At 43.1% G+C, this 21,921-nt stretch overlaps 1 pseudogene; it reads right to left on the bottom strand.

Moving 5' to 3' along the window:
* Positions 1–15,803: 15,803 nt before the first annotated feature.
* Positions 15,804–16,667, bottom strand: LOC143798703 (zinc finger protein 592-like; annotated as a pseudogene).
* Positions 16,668–21,921: the final 5,254 nt, after the last annotated feature.

Below are 21,921 nucleotides of genomic sequence, written 5' to 3'. Positions count from 1 at the left end.
AAATGGGCATGGCCCAGCTTCCAATCCGAGGATCAGATAAATTAACCCCGGAGCAGCCAGACGAAAACTAGCCGACGCCAATGAGCAAACAGTGGTCAAACGCGGAATTACCGCTGTTTGTCAGACGACCTGGTCTGGACAGTGTCCGACATGACAACTATATACAGAAGCCAGCAACGTGGGATTGGGAGCAGTGCTGTCACAGGTACATCAAGGCAGAGAGAGAGTGATTGCCTACTCCAGCAGGAAGCTTCCTCCCACAGAAAGGAACCCCAACTATAGCTCCTTTAAACAGGAGTTTCACACCATAGTCTGGGCGGTAATAGAGCACTTTAAGCACTACCTGGCTTCAGCGAAGTTTACCATTTATATGGAAAATAATCCACTGACCCACTTTGAAACGGCAAAGCTAGGTGCGTTGGAGCAGCGATGTATGGTTTGGCTGTCCAACTATGAGTTTACTATCAAATACCGGGCGGGGCATAAAAATGCTAATACTGATGTGCTGTCCAGGATGCCCAACTTGCCAGATGGGGGAGAAGACCAAGAGGAACTTGAAGAAATTGAGTTTACAGCCTTCCACCTCCCCGTTGTGGCCCAGTGCTCCCACTGCGTAAGGAACCGCCGTGCAAGAGGCAACAATTAACCCATTGCCCCACCATGGATGGGCAGAAATGCAGGACAGCGATCCAGCAGCCCACGTAGTAAAGGAATTGCTGACACAAGCTGATTCGCACCCCGGTTCAGATGCTTCACAAGAGACCCAGCAGTTGTGGAAGGAGAAGGGTAAGCTGTACATCTATGAGGGGAAGCTGTGTCGGAGAAGCGCCAACTCCCGAACCCATGAACTGGTCTGGCAGGTGGTAGTCCCAAAGTGGGATCCGCCAATGGTCTTAGATGCGTACCACGGTGGAGCAGGACACTTGAGGTGGAAGAAGTTGGAAGTCCTGCTACGTGAGTGATTCTACTGGGTTGGCATGAGGAAAGCAATCGAGAAAAGGTGTCGAGAATGTGGTCCATGTAACCTGAGACAGAAAGACCGTGATAGCCAGAGGGCTCCCATACAGCCTATAGTCACCAAACAATCGCTTGAGCTGGAAGCCTTGGACCATGTGAAGCTGGCCCTAAGCTGGTCAGGCTCTATTTATGCCCTCACCATAGTAGACCACTACTCCCGATTCCTGGTAGTAGTGCCAGTGAAGGATCAGACAGCGAAGACGGCAGCCAAAGCATTTCAACAACACTTTTGTCTCCCGCACGGTTACCCTGAACGAGTGCTTAATGACCAAGTCCCAACCTTTGTAGGAGGAGTGTTCCAGGAGTTCTGTAACCTGTATGGCTGCAGGAAAATAAGAACCACGCCGTATCATCCCCAGACCAACAGGTTATGTGAGAAAATAGACCTGTTGAAGACTCTGCCTCTGGAAGAGCGTAGCCTGTGGCCAGAGAAGTTACCGGATTTGATAGACTTATATAACCACATCCCGGTGAACTCCACCAACTGTACACCTGCCTACCTGATGAGGGCAAGATCTGGCAAGATACCCATTGACTTGGACATGGAAGTTTTAACACCTGAGACAACATCACCAGATGCAGACTGGGATATGGAGCGGCAGGAGCAATATCACAAGGTGCAAGAATAAGTAAAGAAAAGTTTGTCCCAGGCAAGACAGAGGCAGGAAAGAAATTATAATCAGCATGCCCCTGCAGTTCCCTTGTCACCTGGAGAGCAGGTACTCAAAAGGAAGATACGAGTTCACAACCTAGACGACCAGTGGGAGGCTGAGCCATACACCGTTTTACTTTCAGACTTTGATAACACCAAGGTGTGACTCATCAGTAAAGATGGAGGAGAAACCTTAGCAGCAGTGTCAAGGGATCATCTAAAACCATGCCATGACCAACTAAAGGAAAGGATTGAAGACCAAGACATTCCTCAGCGAATGGAAGAGGTGGAGGAAAAGATCAGCACAGTACTCGGCAAGTTCCCCCCAAATTGGACAAGGGTGAACAAGGCCACAGTTGTGCCCAATTTGACCTTTCCCCAGCTAGTAGTGCCAGAAAGAGAAGCGACTCAAGACCAGCCTGAAGACCGGCGTGCTCGAGCAGCAGATGCCACACCAGCAGCAGAGCAAGAGAATCCACCCCCACGGCGAATCTGTCATGCCCACGGTGAGCATCAGTGGTCGTAGAACATCAGCTATACCCGTGCTACGTAGAGTCACCTGTAGCGCAGCCAATAGAGAGCGCACTACACCAGTACCAATGCTATAAAGGTCTACCCATAGTACCCTAGGTCAAATCCCTGTAAGTTTCTGCATGTAAGTAGATGTGTGTAAATAAGATATGTAAATATGTAATGTAAGTACGTAACTGTCAAGCATATGAGCCTACAGAGACTCTGTAAGAACTCTTGAGCAATCCTATTTTACTTGATTTAATGGATGATTGGGTCACTGGACTCGTTGTGACCAGGACAATACTTGTATATAGTTACCAACCTGGCTCAGGAATGAACAATGGACAATGATGCATGGACTAATCGTCACCAGGACTATTCTTGAGATTTGTTTTTTGTAATTTTTATTTTTGAAATTTTGTAAATAGTTACAGTGCATTGCGAAAGTATTCGGCCCCCTGGAACTTTTCAACCTTTTCCCACATATGCTTCACACATAAAATACCAAATGTAAATTTTGGGTGGAGAATCAACAACAAGTGGAACACAATTGTGAAGTTGAACGAAATTTATTGGTTATTTTAAATTTTGGTGGAAATTCAAAAACTGAAAAGTGGGGCGTGCAATATTATTCGGCCCCTTTAACTTAATACTTTGTTGCACCACCTTTTGCTGCGATTACAGCTGCAAGTCGCTTGAGGTATGTCTCTATCAGTTTTGTGCATCGAGAGACTGAAATTCTTCCTTGGCAAACAGCTTGAGCTCAGTGAGGTTTGATGGAGATCGTTTGTGAACAGCAGTTTTCAGCTGTTTCCACAGATTCTCGATTGGATTGGGGACTGGACTTTGACTTGGCCATTCTAACACCTGGATATGTTTATTTGTGAACCATTTCATTGTAGATATTCCTTTATGTTTAGGATTATGGTCTTGTTGGAAGACAAATATCTGTCCCAGTCTCAGGTCTTTTGCAGACTCAAACAGGTTTCCTTCAAGAATGGTCCTGTATTTGGCTCCATCCATCTTCCCATCAATTTTAACGATCTTCCCTGTCCCTGCTGAAGAAAAGCAGGCCCAAACCATGATGCTGCCACCACGTTTGACAGTGCGGATGGTGTGTTCAGGGTGATGAGCTGTGTTGCCTTTACGCCAAACATATCATTTGGCATTGTTGCCAAAAAGTTCGATTGTGGCTTCATCTGACCAGAGCATCTTCTTCCACATGTTTGGCGTGTCTCCCAGGTGGCTTGTTGCAAACCTTAAACAACACTTTTTATGGATATCTTTGAGAAATGACTTTTTTCTTGCCACTGATTGTTGTCCTATGGACAGACTGTCCCACCTCAGCTATAGATCTCTGCAGTTCATCCAGAGTGATCATGGGCCTCTTGGCTGCATCTCTGATCAGTCTTCTCCTTGTTTGAGACGAACGTTTAGAGGGACGGCCGGGTCTTGGTAGATTTGCAGTGGTATGATACTCCTTCCATTTCAATATGATCACTTCCACAGTGCTCCTTGGGATGTTTAAAGTTTTGGAAATCATTTGGTATCTAAATCCAGCTTTAAACTTCTCCACAACAGTATCACGGCCCCGTGACTTCCCCAAAGAACTGTCAGACCCGATGCCGAGTACCTCACGGCCCTGGTGGGCGTGTCTCATGTACAAATGCTTCTCAGTAAATTAGAATATCATCAAAAAGTTATTTTTTTTCAGTTCTTCAAGTTTATTATATAGTGTCTTGTTAGAATATAAAATGACTGCTGATGGAGCAGTCCATCAGCTCCTCCATTAGAAAAGATTTCCCATGTTTAATCAGCCATCAAAACAGAGGGCACTATAAATAACCTGATATGTAAGGGAAGGAGCTGTACATAACAATTGGGCATTGTGTAATAAGGGATTATATTATACATAATAAACAGACTATGTAAGATATATACGTGTGTCGCTATATATAAATCTTTAGATTTGTCACCATAAAAGGAGGGGGGCCCAGACACATTTCTTGCACAGAGGCCCCAAGTTGTCAGTGTCCGCTCCTGCACCAATCATTACATATGTGTTCAAGACTCCTGCCCACACCAGTTATTGGGGATGTGTCCAACCCTAATGCCCACATTAATCATTGTGCATGTGCCCAACACTCATACCCACTTCAATAATTGTATATGTGTTGTAAAGATTGCACTGAACATTATTTCTAATCACAGCAATCATTACTACTAACACTCAATCCCACATCCCTCAGTTTTCAAAAATAATACCTAGTCGTTTCAGTGTAGACCAGGCAATATAACCGCTGATTCTGGTTCTTTGTTGCAGTGTTATCTGGCCATTCTATGAAGTTACAACACAGACAGCGTATGGTGATATTATGTAGGCACTGTTATTGGTATTATTTATGAGTGTTATGCTTGATTTCCCTCCTTCCAGAAAAAAATGGATGGTTAACCTTTAAAGTATGACATTTTTTGCCAAGTGGCTTACACGTCTTAATACTTAGAGGGGTTGTCCACTAATTAAATTTTGATGGCCTATCCTTAGCAAAGGTCAATAATATCATATTGACTTGATTCTGACATCGGGCACCTCCACTGAACAGCTGCAATCAATGTATGGAGCTGGAACAGCTCTCAGATGCTGCAGCTCAGCTCCTGTTCAAGTTAATAGGAGCTGAGGTTCATGACAATGGCCACTTCCCTATGTATGAATTGATTATGGTCTGGATCTGAATCCTGTTTATATCAAGAGACCACCAGTGCTGCAAAGAGCTGATTAATGGTGATGTCAAATCCTCCTGAATCTGTTAGATGATCTTTTCTTAGGTGGACAATCAACCCTTTATTAACACATATAAAGTAGTGTGAAAAAGTGATTGCCCCCTTGCTAATTTACTATTATTTTGCATATTTTTCACACTTAAATGTTTCAGAACACCAAGCAAATGTAAATATTAGGCAAAGATAACACAAGTAAGCACAAAATGCAGTTTTTAAATGAAGGTCTTTATTATTAATTGAAAAAGAAATCCAAACCTACAGGGCCCTGTGTGAAAAAAATGATTGCTCCTTAAACCTAATAACTGGTTTGGCCACTCTTAGCAGCAACAACTGCAATCAGTCGTTTGTGATAACTGACAATGAGTCTTTTACAATGCTCTGGAGTAATTTTGGCCCACTCATCTTTGCAGAACTGTTGCAATTCAGCCATATTGGAGGGTTTCCGTGCATGAACCGACTTTTAAGGTCATGCCACAGCATCTCAAATGGATTAAGATCAGGACTTTGACTATGCCACTCCAAAGTCTTAATTTTGTTTTTCTTAAGCCATTCAGAGGTGGACTTGCTGGTGTGTTTGGGATCATTGTCCTGCTGCATAACCCAAGTGTGCATCAGCATGAGGTCATGACCAGATGGCAGGACATTCTCCTTCAGGATTTTTTGTTAGACAGCGGAATTCATCTTTCCATTTACCACAGCAAATCTACCAAGTACAGAAGCAGCAAAACAGCCCCAGACCATCACACTACCACCACCATATTTTACTGTTAGTATGATGTTCATTTTCTGAAATGCTATGTTACTTCTATGCCAAATGCAATGGGACATACATCTTCCAAAAAGTTCAACTTTTGTCTCTTCATTAGAGATGGGTGAACCCGAACAGTAAAGCTTGGCATCCGTACCAAACACATACTGTTCTGGCACGGACACCGAACACGGACTTCACCAGGAAGTCCGTGTTACGGTTCAGGTTCGGCTGCCCAATCACCGGGTGTTTGTCACGTTGTCATGTGCATGACAGTGCGGCAAACACTGCTTCTGATCGAGAGTGAAATCTTCCCCGTTGGTCAGAGAGTTGCGGTTACCACATTGTCAAAAGACAGCGTGAGTGCTCAGCTGAGATTGGAGGTATAAAGTTTACCTCTGGTCACTGATGTCAGTTGATGGGACTACAGCTCCCATCATCCATGCTTGCTGCCACTAATAACAGTGAGAGCATGGCTGATGGGTGTATTCATTAGCTGGTTCCTGTGCTGCAAATAAATTAATTAAAAAAAAAACGTCATGAGTTCCCCTGTAATTTTGATAACCAGCCAGGCAAAACTCACATCCGGGGGCTGCAACCCTCAGCTGTCATCTTCAGCAAAGCAGGTTATCAAGAATTGAGGGGTCTCTACGCTGCATTTTTTTATTTTTTAAATAAATAATTTTTAAAAATGGCATGGGGTTCGTGCCGATCACTGGCAGAGCAGGGGAGAATGATGAGAGTCATCTTCAGCACCTGGCGCTGGGGAACAGCACTTTCTGTACTGCTGCTTCCCTGGCACTCGTGCATGTCACGTTGATGACATCCATGTGCGTCATCCGAGTGCACGTGTGTGGGACATTTTGCGGCCTATGCTGATGGTAAAAAACAGACATGTCAGAGTGTTTTGCCCACAGACAGACGGTCTGTGGAAACACACTGACATGTGCTCAGACCCATTCACTTGAATTGGTCTACTTCTGTCAGTGTCTCTGGTACATGTGAAAACTATTGTAGCGCCCCCACTGCCACAGGGCCGAGGGGTACCCGGTACCGGGCCTCTGAGTCTCTGCTCTGGGGTTGTCACGGTGGCTAGGCCCCGGTCCGTGACCCTGCCGAAGGGCGCACAGTATCTGATAGATGTAGATAATGGTGGTGAGGCTGTGGTGGTGCAGTGCAGTAAATAACGAGGACACCAGGTTGCAGTCTCTTTACCTCTTTACTGAAGGTCTCTGGGTCCTCAGTCCAGAACATGGTTCACCAGGCTGCGCAAGTCCGGCCGGTCCAATGGCACCTCCAGAGTTCTCTTCACAGGTGGAAATCGGTGCCTTCCTTCTAGCGCTATGTGTTGTGGTCCTTCCCTGCTGTGCTTACAGAAAGTCCCCCACAACTGTTGTGTCTGTTTCTTAAGTTCCCTCACAACTCAGATGATGTTCTGCTAATTCTCCGTCCCTCCCTGGTGTTCTGGTTGGGACGGCACCCGTTTGACGGGTAGGCTCGGAGCTCTTCCGGGACCCTAGAGTCGCCCCTCTCCACAAGTTGCCCCCCAAGACTGCATAGGTGATTTAGGTTAGACAGCCCGCCTCAGACTGACTGTCCTGCCGCTGTTTGGAGTATTGCTTGAAGCTGAATGTTATTATACTCCCTCGGCGTTCCGGCCACCGGTAGTGCGCCTCAGTAGGATGTTGCCTCGGTCTTACAGCACGACCCCTACTGGTATTTCTCCTTTTGCGTGATCTCGTTTCTCACTCAGCACAATCTATCTCTCTTCTAGTCCTTCCTTGGGCACCGCCGCTATACTGAGCAGGCACGGTCCCGTTACATTCGTTCAAGTTGCCAAGCCTCTGTCAGGATCCCACCCCTGACAGAGACCCTACTGTATCTTCCCCCACAACACCCTCTGCCACAAGGTGTTGCCTGGTTCCAACCCAGTCAGCTTTCTGATCTAACTTCCTGCCTGACCCCCAGTTTACCCACTATGGTGGGGAGTGGCCTAATGAATAGAACCCTTAGCTCCCCCCGGAGGCCCGACTGTGAAATGTATTGGTGTCTGTGATACCTGATCAGATGAACTCCTTCAGTGCCATCAGACGTACCATAGCTCCCCTTTAGTGGCGGAGCCACAGTACTGCAACGACCAGGACTCTGGGGCGCTGCACTATCACCACACATACTGGAGAAACAGACATGTGAAAGAGCCCTAAGACAGAGAACTCCATCAGTCCGACTAAGCAATTTAACCCTTACAGCACCAGAGCAAAGAAAGCCAGAACTGCTAATAGGGTGATGAAGCCGTTCTAATTACTGCAGTTGTATGTGTCACCAGACGCTGCATTCGTCTGACCCCATGCTGTCGCGGTATCCTCATGACACTTACACTGTCCGTAAAATGTTCCATGAAACCAGCTCATTAGCTTGATGTTTTCATAGTGGAGTTTTCCTATATTAAAATCTTTTTGGAGTAAGATTATTTCACTGTATGTTAATATTAAAGTATATTATACAGTATGTTAATATTAAAGTTTATTATACAGTATGTTCTAGTTTGAAATATCACTTCTATGCCTAATTCCAGGTCTCATCATTGTTGTCAAAATAGTTAAAAATATCATGTTAATGAAATCTCCCTACATTTACAGAGTCAATTTTCAGCTCCAATGTATCCTGTGCTTAAGGACATACAGTAATTCAGTTTTATTAAAATTATACTTTTCCTTTAGATCATTTACCTTTTTCTATATTTCGAAGCACTCTTTGGCAATATGCTATACTCCAGCAGCAATAGTGCTGATGTCAGTAGTCAGTCTTGTATAGTTAACATGTTTATTACTTCACCAGTCACCACTGGCACTACTTAACTTTAGGAAAATGGAAGACAGAACAGTAAAGGCCCAACTTACATGATCCATGTTTCCCTTGACTGCAGCCCTCAGGTAGAGGTCGGATAGCCCCATCAGAATGTTATTGAATTTTAGTAATAAAAATCCAATGTATATGGCCACCTTAAGTCTCGTTATCTACAAGTAATACACATTAAGGAAGAATATTTGATTTCGGTTGATATAACTGATCATTTACAAGGCTATGATTTTGCATCTTTGTGCTTAGTTCACCACTTGGTGTCTCCCTTGTTCCTTACAAAATGCTTTTTTTTTTCCCTTAGCGAACATTTACCATGAATGTGTCAAGTTACTGGAAATGACTAGGGCAGGTGCTCTAGTTAATGTTCATTAACATTTCATCTACTTTAACTGTATTTTGAAGATTATAATACAGATGATTCCAAATACAATAGATTCTTAACATTTGCACAAAGCAAGATAGTCCCCACCCCGAGAGATATTTTTTCCTCTAGAAAGAATAGAATTTAAATTGGTAAAATGTGCTTCTTTAATTTTTAAATGCTGTTATACCTCATTTCATATGGGCTGTCCATATTCTCCCCATTATTTGCTGAATTCATGAAATGGTTATTAAAAAAATGGATATTTCATGAACCATCCTTACAGCGTGTGTCATAAATGTGTTAATTTGGTGATATTATTTCTGAAGTCTCTGCAAGGTGAGTCCTCTGCGTGTTCACCCAGGGACTCTCATCATGCAGCAAATAAAATGCTTGTCAAGTCAAATCATTCTTTAATTATTAGTGTCAGTATTGCCTTTCATATGTTACCAAACGTGCCGTACGCAAAAAGATGGGCAAAATATTTTGAGATGTTCCATATTAACTAAGTAATTCAGTATGTGCTGCCAAATAAACTTATTTTATTGTAACTGGATTAGATTATAAGCTGCTCTGGGACTGACACAAATAAGCGCACACTTTGCAACGCTGTGGACTATGTCAGCTCTATGAAAATAAAACAAAACTTCCTTTGCCCTACTTTTGTCTCCAGAGAGTTCGGCAAATTATTTCTTTCTGCTCAAAAGCCTATCTCAGTTAACGATATATATTTGGCATACTCCAAATCACCAATTCGGCTGCTTCCGGCGAAAAAATATCAAAATTGACAGCAAGAATGCTTGAGCCTGAAGCCACTGCAATATGCCCCATAGTATATTAATGCACATATCTTATATAATCATTATCTATTTAACTCTTAGATTGCAACGAAACTTTGAACCTTCACTCATACCCGCAATGCATTGTTTTCCATCTGCCTATGTAAGAGGTTAAAAACACAAAAATTGAGCTTGGTTTAAGTTGGTATACATGCAGCACATAAACGCATGTTCACTTTGGCCATAAAGCATAAAAAACCTACAAGAAGCAAAATAAGCATAAACCCTGCTGTAACTAAATAAGTAAAAAAGCAAAAGTGCATTTAAATAACACAGGGTTCTTAGTAATACTGTTTTTGATCAAAAATAGCATAAAAGCCATCCCACCATGACAAGGTGACTGATCAGGAGGTCCTACACTGTCTAATATTAAAAACCTTACTTTGTGTCAGTGTTGACCTCAGTGTGTGAATAAGGGCATGCAAAAGGATAGGGTGCCGACATGTGGACACCAGTCTAAGGAAGCTCTTAAATGTAGTTTTTCATGTAAGAGGTTAGCCAGGTAAAATGCTAAATGGGAATGCATCTTGAGCGTGCTTCACAAAATGCATGAAAATGAGTCCGAGGGACGTGATCGTTCAGGATGCAGCTTTTCAAAATGGTCTTACTAATCTCCCCTCTCTGATGAATTTCTTACCAATAAATCGAATGGGTTTTCTGGAAAACATCAAAGGAAATGGAATGAGGTCAGGCCTGTGCTGACAAAGTCTAGGATCGTCAGACAAAGGCACAGAAACACATAAGTGTCTGACACGGAACAAACCAGTGTGACAGGTGTACCTGGCGTAATTAACTGTTATCCAATGGACTCTCTCATTATATAAAAGCCGGAGTGAAGCAACTCCAGCATCTCATTAGAGAGTGCGGCTCTTTGTGTTAGGCTCCCTTCAAGAAACACCGACTTGGGTAAATGCCAGCAGGAGTGAATACAAAATCTTAGATGAATCAAAAAGGAACATATTTAATGGGTAGGGCTTGATTTTTCCCTTCTTGTAAAAAGAAATTCCCAGAATTCGATGAGCACTGTCCTTTCTTTGATCTGGGTCAGACAGTGTCCGGAGCTCAGCTGGGAGTCAATCCCCGCCTTCAGTTGAAAGTGTCTTGAATGCATGGCAATATCACTTTATATAAAATGTGCATCTTCTCAATAAATGGGCTAGGGAAGAGAAAAACAAATGATTCTGTATAATTAATTACTTTTGTTCCTTTCTTGTTTGTAGCTCTCAAGGAGAAGACTTCTTGAAATACGCCATTAAGAAGTCTTTTCAGTGTTGCAATGGGGGCCTGGAGTGAGTGTTTGCAAACCTATTATACGCTGGTAATAAGAGATTTGTTCAATTAGTTCTTGTTCTGTCTCAACACATTTGTGACATTATTCCACAGTACACTGTGTGTGATCGCGGCCTCTCAAAGCTGTCTCCTATGTCATAGCCCTTTTAAAGCAACGTACAGCTGGTTATAATAATGTGATGGAGAATTCCATTTAGACTGATAGTGAATATTTCAAGTCAATGAGAGCATTTCCCAGAAAGCATTTACAAGGGTTACCAGCATCTTGATATGAGAATGTCAATAACTGTGATCGGAGATAGATTAGTTGCTCGCACTTTCTCCAATAAAAAAAATCTCATAACAAAATCCATTCCTGAAAATGCATTCTTTTTTTTTTTCATTAATAAAATGTGAATTGCTCACTAAGTGCGACTAAAGCTTTGGGGGATCCCATCCAGAATTGGTGAGGAACCTAGATCATAACATTTGGATTTAGATTTGAAGGCTGATTTTTTCCAATACTAATTCATATTTATAACCTAGCACTTTTTCGAGCAGAGTGGAACACCGCGGGCTATAACTGCTTGCTAGAGGAGGGCTGGGAAGGAGCTGTTTTTTATTACACTAAGCTCACTGCACTCAGATATACACTTCATGTTAGGCTTGCTCATTACCAAAGGATTGCATGTAAATTCAACATGTCACCATGTCAAATACACATAATTAAGACAAGGCAGAGTTTCCCATTGTCTCTACAGAAAACACATTGCTGTTGAGATGGACTGTAAAATACTTCCACACGTTGCATTCATGTGGCTCTGCTTTAACAAACTACATCCTATAAATCTTTTTACTGCAGTGTTTGTAAATTGCCAGTAAATACAAGCAGCACGCTCACTGGTGGAAACTTCATTAAGATATTCTGCAGTGATTAGCTTAAACAAGGATTCTTGAGGAACACTGTAAAAAATGTGGAGAAAGCTGTCAACCAAACTTTGAACTAACCTCTATGTTCACTGTAAAGTATCTCTGTGAATGTGCTATAACTTTTAGAAAGAAACATTGTTCTGTTGATTTAAATGGTCCATGTTGTTTAAATTTTACATAAATCATATTACCAGCAAATATCAGATACTTTTCATTATATCTTATCGGGGAAACATATTTCTTTCTTCACTTTTGAGCCACTTCTTCCCCTCCTCTACATTCTGAACTCATCATTCACTCTAATATTCATCTAAAATGCATATTTGTTATAACAAGAGGGAATGCTGGGAGTTACAGCTGCCTATTGAAGTCTATGGAGAGAGGAGGCAGGAGAGGAGGGAGGAGCAGAATGAGAGTCAGAAAGACACAAAGAGACTTTGCTGCTGTTTTTCAGTAAGTTGTTTGTCTCACCCCAATGCTGGATTTAAAGTCACACTGCTCAGTACTGTTGTATAATGTCCTCCATGATGCTTCTTCTTCTCACCATGTACAATATATATTGACAAGAAAGCAGGAATCCCTTACGTATATTGTGAGAAAAATCAATATCCATTTGTGTACATAATTGTTCTTGCAGCACAGATATTCCAAAAATGCCATTTTATATATTGCTTTACTGCCTATATACTTTACACAATTAGTTCTGACTGTTACATTTAGAGTTGAAACCAGAAGTTTACATACACTATATAAAGACACATATGCATGTTTTTCTGAATATCTGACATGAAATCAGAATTAACCTTTCCCGTTTTAGGTTAGCTAGGATTATCATAATTATTAATATTTGCCAAATGCCATAATAATGAGCGAGATAGAATGTTTAAGTCATTTTTTTTACTTACTTCAAAGTCAAAATTTTACACGTACTAAGATTAATATGCCTTTAAACAATTCTGGACTGCCCATATGATGATGTCATGTGTTTGGAAGCTTCTGATTTTTGGCAACATCTGAGTTAATTAGAGACACACCTGTGGATTTATTATAATGCACACCTGAAACACACTCCTTCTTTGTGCAGCATCATGGGAAAGTCTCAAGAAATCAGCCAAGATATCAGGAAATCAGGAAGAGAAATGTGGACTTGCACAAGTCTCTCTCATCCTTGGGTACAATTTCAAGATTTCTGATGGTGCCTCGTTCATCTGTACAAACAAGTTATACACAAATACAAACAAGATGGGAATGTCCAGCCATCATACCGCTCAGGAAGGAAAATGTATGGGCAAAGCTAAAAAGGCAGGCGTGATTAAGGCGACCTACAAATCTGGATCAGTTACACCAGTTTTGTCAGGAGGAATGGGTTCAAATTCTGACCAACTATTGTGAGAAGCTTGTAAAAAGATTTAACAAATGTTTGACCCAAGTGATTCAGTTTCAGGGCAATGGTACCAAATACTAATAAACTGTATCTAAACATTTGAGTAAGTAATAAAAATGACTTAACTCCTTAGTGACAGAGCTGATTAGGTACTTAATAATTAAGCCAATTCTGACCACTGTCACTTTATGAAGTTATAGCTCTGGAACGCTTCAATGGATCCCACTGATTCTCGTGACAAATTGTGCTTCATGTTAGTGGTAAAATTTCTTTGATATGACTTGAGATTTTGTTTATGAAAAAATGGAAATTTGGCAAAAATTTTGAAAATTTAGCAATTTTCAAACATTTAATTTTCTGTGCCCTTAAATCAGAGAGTCATATTGCACAAAATAGTCAATAAATAACATTTCCCACATGTCTACTTTACATCAGCACAATTTTGGAAACATAATTTTTTTTGTTAAGACATTATAAGGGTTAAAATTTGACCAAACATTTCTCATTTTTACAACAAAATCTCCAAAACCATTTTTTAGGGACCACCTCACATTTAAAGTGAATTTGGGGGGTCAATATAACAGAAAATACCCAAAAGTGACACGATTCTAAAAACTGCACCCCTCAAAGTGCACAAAACCACATTCAAGAAGTTTATTAGGGCTTCAGATGCTTCACGAGAACTAAAGCAATGTGTTAGGAAAACATGAACATTTTACTTTTTTCACAAAAAATTTACTTTGGAACCAAACTTCTTAATTTTCACAAGGGTATCAGGAGAAAATGGACCACAAAATTTGTTGTGCAATTTCTCCAGAGTACGGTGATACCCCGTTTGTGGAGAAAATACACTGTTTGGGTGCATGGCAGGGCTCAGAAGTGAGGGAGCACTGTTTGACTTTTTGAACACAAAATTAGCTGGAATCAATGGCGGGTGCCATGTCGCGTTTCTAGAACCTCTTATGTACCTAAATAGTGGAAACCCCCAATTCTAACACAGCTCTAACCCCAACCCTAACCCCAACACACTTATACTAATCCCAACCCCAACCATAACTCTAACCACAACCCTAACCCCAATATGACCGTAACCCCAAAACTACAACCCTAACCCCAAAACAACCCTAGCCCCAACCCTAACCCTAGCCCTAACTCTAACCCTAATTCAACCCTAATGCTAGCTCTAACCCTAGCCCCAACCCTAACCCTAGCCCTAACTCTAACCCTAATCCAACCCTAATGCTAGCTCTAACCCTAGCCCCAACCCTAGCGCCAAACCTAACCCTGGTCCAACCCTAACTCTAACCCTAGCGCCAACCCTAACCCTAGCCCAACCCTAACCCTAGCTCTAACCCTAGCTCCAATCCTAACCCTAACCCTAGCTCTAACCCTAACCCAGCCCCAACCCTAACCTAGTCCCAACCCTAGCCCTAACTATAAATCTAGCCCAACTCAAACCCTAGCTATAATCCCAACCCTAACCCTAGCCTAAACCATAATCCTAGCCATAACACTAAGCCTAGTCCAACCCTAACCCTAGCTCTATCCTCAACCCTAACTCTAGCCCCAAACCTAACCCTAGTTCTAGCCCCAACCCTAACCCTTGCCCCAACCCTAACTCTAATGAAAAATGGAAATAAATACTTTTTTTATTTTAGCATTTTTACCTAACTAAGGGGGTGATAAAGAGGGGTTTGATTTGCTTTTTTTATTGTGATCACTGTTATAGGGTTTATCACAGTGATCAAAATGAACTTATAGGAGAAATCTCCTATTATTGCCGGGTGGTGGCTGGCAGATTTCTACGAGCACACTGCGCATGCGCCCCATTTTCTTCCCGGGAGTAGATACTGAGGGCTGGGGAACATCACCAGGGGATGCAGGAGGTGCCGGAGGTACCATGAAGGCTCGGGGACACCTTTTCTCTCTCTTCTGATGTGCTACATTGTATCAGAGGAGAGAGAAATAAATAGGAAATTGGACTTTTTCTTTTTTTGCGGTCGCTGTTAATCCATGAATAAAGGTTATCGCAACACTGGGGTTAGTCAAATCGACCCAAATCATGTTCTCTGGCGTCTCAGCTACCCCCGGTAGCTGAGACCCCAGGGAATTTCCAACGCTGGGTGAGCTATAACCTTATTTCTTAGCGCCGTTAAAAAGCGGCACTGAGGAATAAGTACCCTTAACTGCTGCCATTAAAAGGTGTATCGGCAGTCATTAAGGAGTTACAACCTTCTCTCTTTCATTATTCTGGCATTTGGCAAATATTAATAATTATGCTAATCCTAATTGACCTAAAACAGGAAAGGTTTATTCTGATTTCATGTCAAACATAAATATGTGTATTTTTATATAGTGTGTGTAAACTTCTGGTTTCAACTGTATTTATTCACTTCTGATATGTGCTATCATAACTTTTGCCTTCTTGCACAACTAAAACCACAGCATTACCAAAGCAGACTTATCATCGGAGAACCGACCCAATCAGCTACACAAGATGATTATCTAGAATGAGCAGGATTATTCTGCTGCTAAGGTTGCATAGATGAAGACAGAGTTGATGTACCTGCCACACCATCGAACTATCCTGAGAACTGCCGCTGCCCTGAAGCAAGCTGCTGTTTTTGTCGATACCTCAGGTTTGCTTCTCTGCTTCCATGCAGTTAGAATTCTGCTCTTTTTTACAGTTATCCTCAAACATACTCGGCTCTTGTTCCAAGGGCTTTCTAAGAGAATTGACTATGCATTCTTCAGGATTGTACATGGAAGGCTGTTGAACGTATGGAGACTCTGTTACCTTCTGCTTGTTAAGAACAATATCTTTTGTATCTTCTGGTTCAGGGCTAGAAATAGGGCTAAACTGGGTAAAAGTTGGCAAAAGGTGGCCAAAGGTCTCCATTGTGCGATTCTATTTTTTCTGTGTAGCTCCGTGAGCAGTCCCCATTGAGGAATCCTGGTTCAAACTTTTCATAGCCTGGTCCAACAGCATGGGGATCAGGGCCCTTTTCAGGGCCACAAAAACTATTCGGCAGTACAGTTGGACCAATGAGATTTTCATCCTTTTCAGATGCCTCAAATGACTTCTGTAGGCTGGTGTTTTTCACAATAACGCAAACTGCTGGAACATCAGAGACAGACACAGACTGGGCCAAGGACAGATTCTCCTATAAACACATTCCCGATGGTTTGATATGGTTTTCTTATGCATCACTTGTTGTTTGGATAGCTTCCTTGACATCCAAACTTGAAGCATCAGGGATATCAAAAGCAGCAAGAAGATCAAGAAGATCGTCAAAGCCTAGAGTCTTCATGACCCCCCTGACTGGAAAGGTAACGGTATCGGGTAGTGCTAATGCATGGCTCCACTTAATGTACTGTAGATGCTGCACTCAAAACCCCACACTGTGTAGTCCGATCACAGCTACAGCCACCAGGGATCTAGCCAAGTCCGCAACCACAATGTTAGGGCTGGCAGAACGCACCAAATAATATAAGGATACTAATAAGGTGCGTTCACAGCCCAGGGTCCACCGTGTAGCGATGTTAGCTGCTGCCTGGTAATGGCGGACACTATATGGCGGTATAGAAAGGAACACACATGGGTTAACGTCACCCGGTATCTGCAAAGACAGACTTTGTTGCTTCACAGAGCCGCAGTACCGCAGATTTGAGTACTAGTGTTTGGTCACAGGACTCTGCCCCAAGGACGCGGGGTTAGAGTTCCGCTAGACCCACTAAGCTCTCTGCATCGCACCTGCAATGCCTGGACAAAGCTAAATAATAAATTTAGTGCACTAAGTGCGCGCAACATCGCACTAGTGAAAGCTACTAACCACCCTGACTAGGGAATATAAGCGCACTGACTGCACATGGCGTTGCACTGGCGAACGCCGCTAGTAGACACTAATTATCGTGCACTGTTTTTGGAATGCACCAACTGGTGCTGCATTAGTTCCACACTCCCAGAACAGACAACAACACTAGGGAAGGGGATAATTAGGAACTTTCACCAGTATCATACATGTATCCACACACATCACAATTTCGGATTACACTTGCGCATGGCTGAGCGGCCATGTAAACCTTTTATAGATGCAGCCTTCTGGTATCTTGCCAGTGGACCAATCAGAAGCACTTGAGGACCTGGGCATGTGACCTCCGACCACCAATGAGTGGTCATCTCATGGGCATGCTCAGTAGGCAAAAAGCAGGACTTAGTTCCAGGAGCATCTTGCCGCTGACTAATGCTGGTTACAATAGCTGGACCTGGGACGGCAGCAGTAACCAGATGCACAGCATCAGCCTGAGCGAGATGCTGGGACCAACGTCTCTGCTGAGCAGGCTCCTCTGCGGGTGAGGAAGAATGGGAGACCGCAGAGGACATGGCTTGAGATTCCCCCTGTGCAGCAGCGGGAACTTGACACCTAACACACAAGATCATATCGGAAATTGGCCAGATCAGTAGGCTGGGACCTGGAGAAACTAACAGGACAGAGAAAGACTGGTCCTGGGGAAGAGAAGGAGACTAACTAGTGAAGGGAAGGGAGACGAGGCCTACAAATGAAGGAAGGAACTTCAGCTGTATCACAGCGGGAGTCGGGAGCTACTGAGTATACGTGTGTGCTTCACAGGGGCTGGGAGTGTAGTCAGGAATAGCCAGGGGTCAGTACACAGGAGCAACAATGTAATTTACAGGATCAGCAGGTGAAAGGAAGATTGATGAAAGGCTAGTAGCTAGGGATGAGCGAGTAGTGAAATATTCAGACTCGCTATACTCGTAACGAGTAAGTCCTAATACTCGGTTATTCATAACGAGTAGCAAGTCCAATGCAAGTCAATGGGTGCGAGAAAAAATTGCACAGTACTCGCACCATGCGAGTGCTGTCTGATTTTTACGCTCCGGTGTCCTTTGAAAAGCTGGCAATTCATATGCGGCTACAGTAAAATCACACTGACAGGTTAGAATAGAATAGATAGAATACATATGTACACATAGAATAAGTGTATATATATATGTCAGTGACACACACATAAATATATATATATATATTTTTATATTGCATAGAGATATAGATAGAAGATTAGCCGATAATTCATTTGTCGGCTTCTGTAAAATCAATGCAGGAGCCGACAGGATAGGAGACGTGGTTTACATACAGTAAATCCATGCAGAATAGTTTGATATGTAGATGTGTGCTACCAATACAATTAGTATAGTGTGTGTGCAAATTATGGGACTTGTATGTATTTAATAAAGAATCTTTTCGGGTAAAAAAATGGCGTGGGCTCCCGCGCAATTTTCTGCACCAGAGAGGGAAAGCCAGAGACTGGGGGCTGATGTTTATAGCTTAGCAAGGGGTTAATACCCATGGATCGTCCCAGGCTATGAATCTCAGCCCGCAGCTGTATATTTAGCCGTTACTGGTTATTAAAATAGGGGGACCCCCCAAAAAATGACATGGGGTCCCCCTATAATTAATAACCAGAAAAGGCTGTGCAGACAGCTGCAGGCTGATATTCATAGCATAGGAAGGGACCATGGTTATTGGCCCCCGGCTACAAACACCAACTCACAGCCTCCCCAGAAATGGCGCAGCTGTAAGATATCTCTATGCAATATAAAGATACAGTATATTTCAGTGCAATATCAGAAATTGGGCTGACACCCATATAAGTTTATTGTATCACAGATATTCTTTGGCCTAAGACCAGAGATTATACCATTTTCATATTTAGGCTCTTTTCTGCCCCTGATCCCAACAGGGCAATATAGGGTCAGAAGGGACAGCCATCGAAGAGTGGGGGCGCCAATGCTCAGGTATAAGAGTGCCAACCTTCGCTGCAAGGCAGGAAAAATGTAGCAATTGGTTGGGATCAGGCACACCCCTGGTTTTCTCATTTTTAATAGGTGATGGTGGTTCTTCTTTTTTCACTTGTGGTTCATGTCATGTTTTATTAATATTAATAAAGGTTATATTTTATGCATTATAAAGCATCATTGTTACCCAGCCACCAACACAGCATGGGCTTGGACCTCATGGTAGAGCCCGACATATGAGTGACTTCTTGCTGAAACATACCGTATATACTCGAGTATAAGCCGAGATTTTCAGCCCTAATTTTTGGGCTGAAAGTGCCCCTCTCGGCTTATACTCGAGTCACGGTTGGCGGTGGGGTCGGCGGGTGAGAGCGTGTCGCATACTCACCTAGTCCCAGCGCTCCTGGCGCTCCCCCTGCCCGTCCCACGGTCTTCGGTGCCGCAGCTCTTCCCCTGTTCAGCGGTCACATGGTACCGCTCATTAAAGTTATGAATATGGACTCCACTCCTATAGGGGTGGAGCCGCATATTCATTTCTCTAATGAGCGGTAACGGTGACCGCTGACAGAGGAAGAGGCTGCGGCACCCGGAGACCAGCTGTCCGGGATAAGGAGCTAGGGACACCGGGAGCAGGTAAGTATCTCATAGTCACCTGTCCACGTTCCACCCGCTGGGCGCCGCTCCGTCTTCCCGTCCTCTTGCTTTGACTGATAAGGTCAGAGGGCGCGATGACATACTAGTGTGCGTGCCGCCCTCTGCCTGAACAGTCAGTGTGGAGAGATGCCGAGACGGGACCCTGAGGAGCTGCAAGCAAGAGAGGTGAGTATGTTGTTTTTTTTTTATTGCAGCAGCAGCAGCATTGTATATTGCACAGATTTATGTGGAGTATCTATGGGGCAATAATCAACGGTGCAGAGCATTGTATATATGGCACAGCTTTATGTGGAGCATCTATGGGGCCATAATCAAAGGTGCAGAGCATTATATATGGCACAGCTATCTATGGGGCCATAATCAAAGGTGCAGAGCATTGTATATGGCACAGCTTTCTATGGAGCATCTATGAGGCCATAATCAAAGGTGCAGAGCATTGTATATGGCACAGCTTTCTATGGAGCATCTATGGGGCCATAATCAAAGGTGCAGAGCATTGTATATGGCACAGCTAACTATGGGGCCATAATCAAAGGTGCAGAGCATTGTATATGGCACAGCTTTCTATGGAGCATCTATGAGGCCATAATCAAAGGTGCAGAGCATTGTATATGGCACAGCTATCTATGGGGCCATAATCAAAGGTGCAGAGCATTGTATATGGCACAGCTTTCTATGGAGCAACTATGGGGCCATAATCAAAGGTGCAGAGCATTGTATATGGCACAGCTTTCTATGGAGCATCTATGGGGCAATAATCAAAGGTGCAGAGCATTGTATATGGCACAGCTTTCTATGGAGCATCTATGGGGCCATAATCAAAGGTGCAGAGCATTGTATATGGCACAGCTTTCTATGGAGCATCTATGGGGCAATAATCAAAGGTGCAGAGCATTGTATATGGCACAGCTTTCTATGGAGCATCTATGGGGCCATAATCAAAGGTGCAGAGCATTGTATATGGCACAGCTTTCTATGGAGCATCTATGGGGGCATAATGAACTGTGCAGAGCATTATATATGGCACACCTTTATGTGGAGCGTCTATGGGGCCATACTGAACGGTGCAGAGCATTATATATGGCACAGCTTTATGTGGAGCATCTATGGGGCCATAATGAACGGTGCAGAGCATTATATGTGGCACAGCTTTATGTGGAGCATCTATGGGGCCATAATGAACGGTATGGAGCATCTATTTTTAATTTTGAAATTCACCGGTAGCTGCTGCATTTTCCACCCTAGGCTTATAGTCGAGTCAATAAGTTTTCCCAGTTTTTTGTGGCAAAATTAGGGGGGTCGGCTTATACTCGGGTCGGCTTATACTCGAGTATATACGGTAATCCCTGTATACTTACGATTAGGAATACTGCTGATTACTGGGTTGCCACTCTGCTAGATCATCGTTATAAAACTAAATTTTGCCAGATGCTTCCCTGGAAAGGGACCCACGAATGCTGGAGTATCGAAACACGCTTTTACACAACCTTAAGAGAGCTTTTTCCCAAGACAGCAGTGAAGCACAAAGTTCGCATTGCAGCTTTACACTTTCAACCTAGGGTATGTCAATTCATCAATACCAAATCATTAGCAGCAGCAGTAGTGTAAGTGGAAAAAGCAATTTCTGTGAGTCCTTTGACACTTTTTTTTAGACCAGCTTTAGTCCAAGTCTTACACGGGGTGAATGAATGGAAAGAATGGTGCAGGAGTATTTAGAACTGAAAATCAATATCATCAGAGAGGGTTTGGACCCTTTCACATTTTGGTCTTCCAAAATGTATGAGTGTTCTGAGCTCGCCTCACATGCCTTACAGGTTTTATCGTGCCTGGCAGGCAGCATTCTCTCAGAATGTGTCTTCAGTGCTGCTGGTGAAGTCCTGATGGATAAGCCCAGCCGGCTGGCCCCTGAAAGTGTAAACCGCCTAACTTTCATCAAGATGAACAAGTCTTGAATCTCCAAGGACTTTTGCACCCCAATCGTAGACTGTACAGACTAGGTGATATTGCATTTTTTACTGTGATGCATTAATGTCACGTAACTGCACTCTGTGATATCTTTAATGTGGCTTCTGTGCCTGCTGTTGCTACTACTG

The sequence above is a fragment of the Ranitomeya variabilis genome, chromosome 1 (assembly GCF_051348905.1).
Source record: "Ranitomeya variabilis isolate aRanVar5 chromosome 1, aRanVar5.hap1, whole genome shotgun sequence".
Classification (NCBI taxonomy): domain Eukaryota; kingdom Metazoa; phylum Chordata; class Amphibia; order Anura; family Dendrobatidae; genus Ranitomeya; species Ranitomeya variabilis.
The sequence above is the reverse complement of the archived record's forward strand: the minus strand, read 5'-3'. Positions and strand labels throughout refer to the sequence as shown.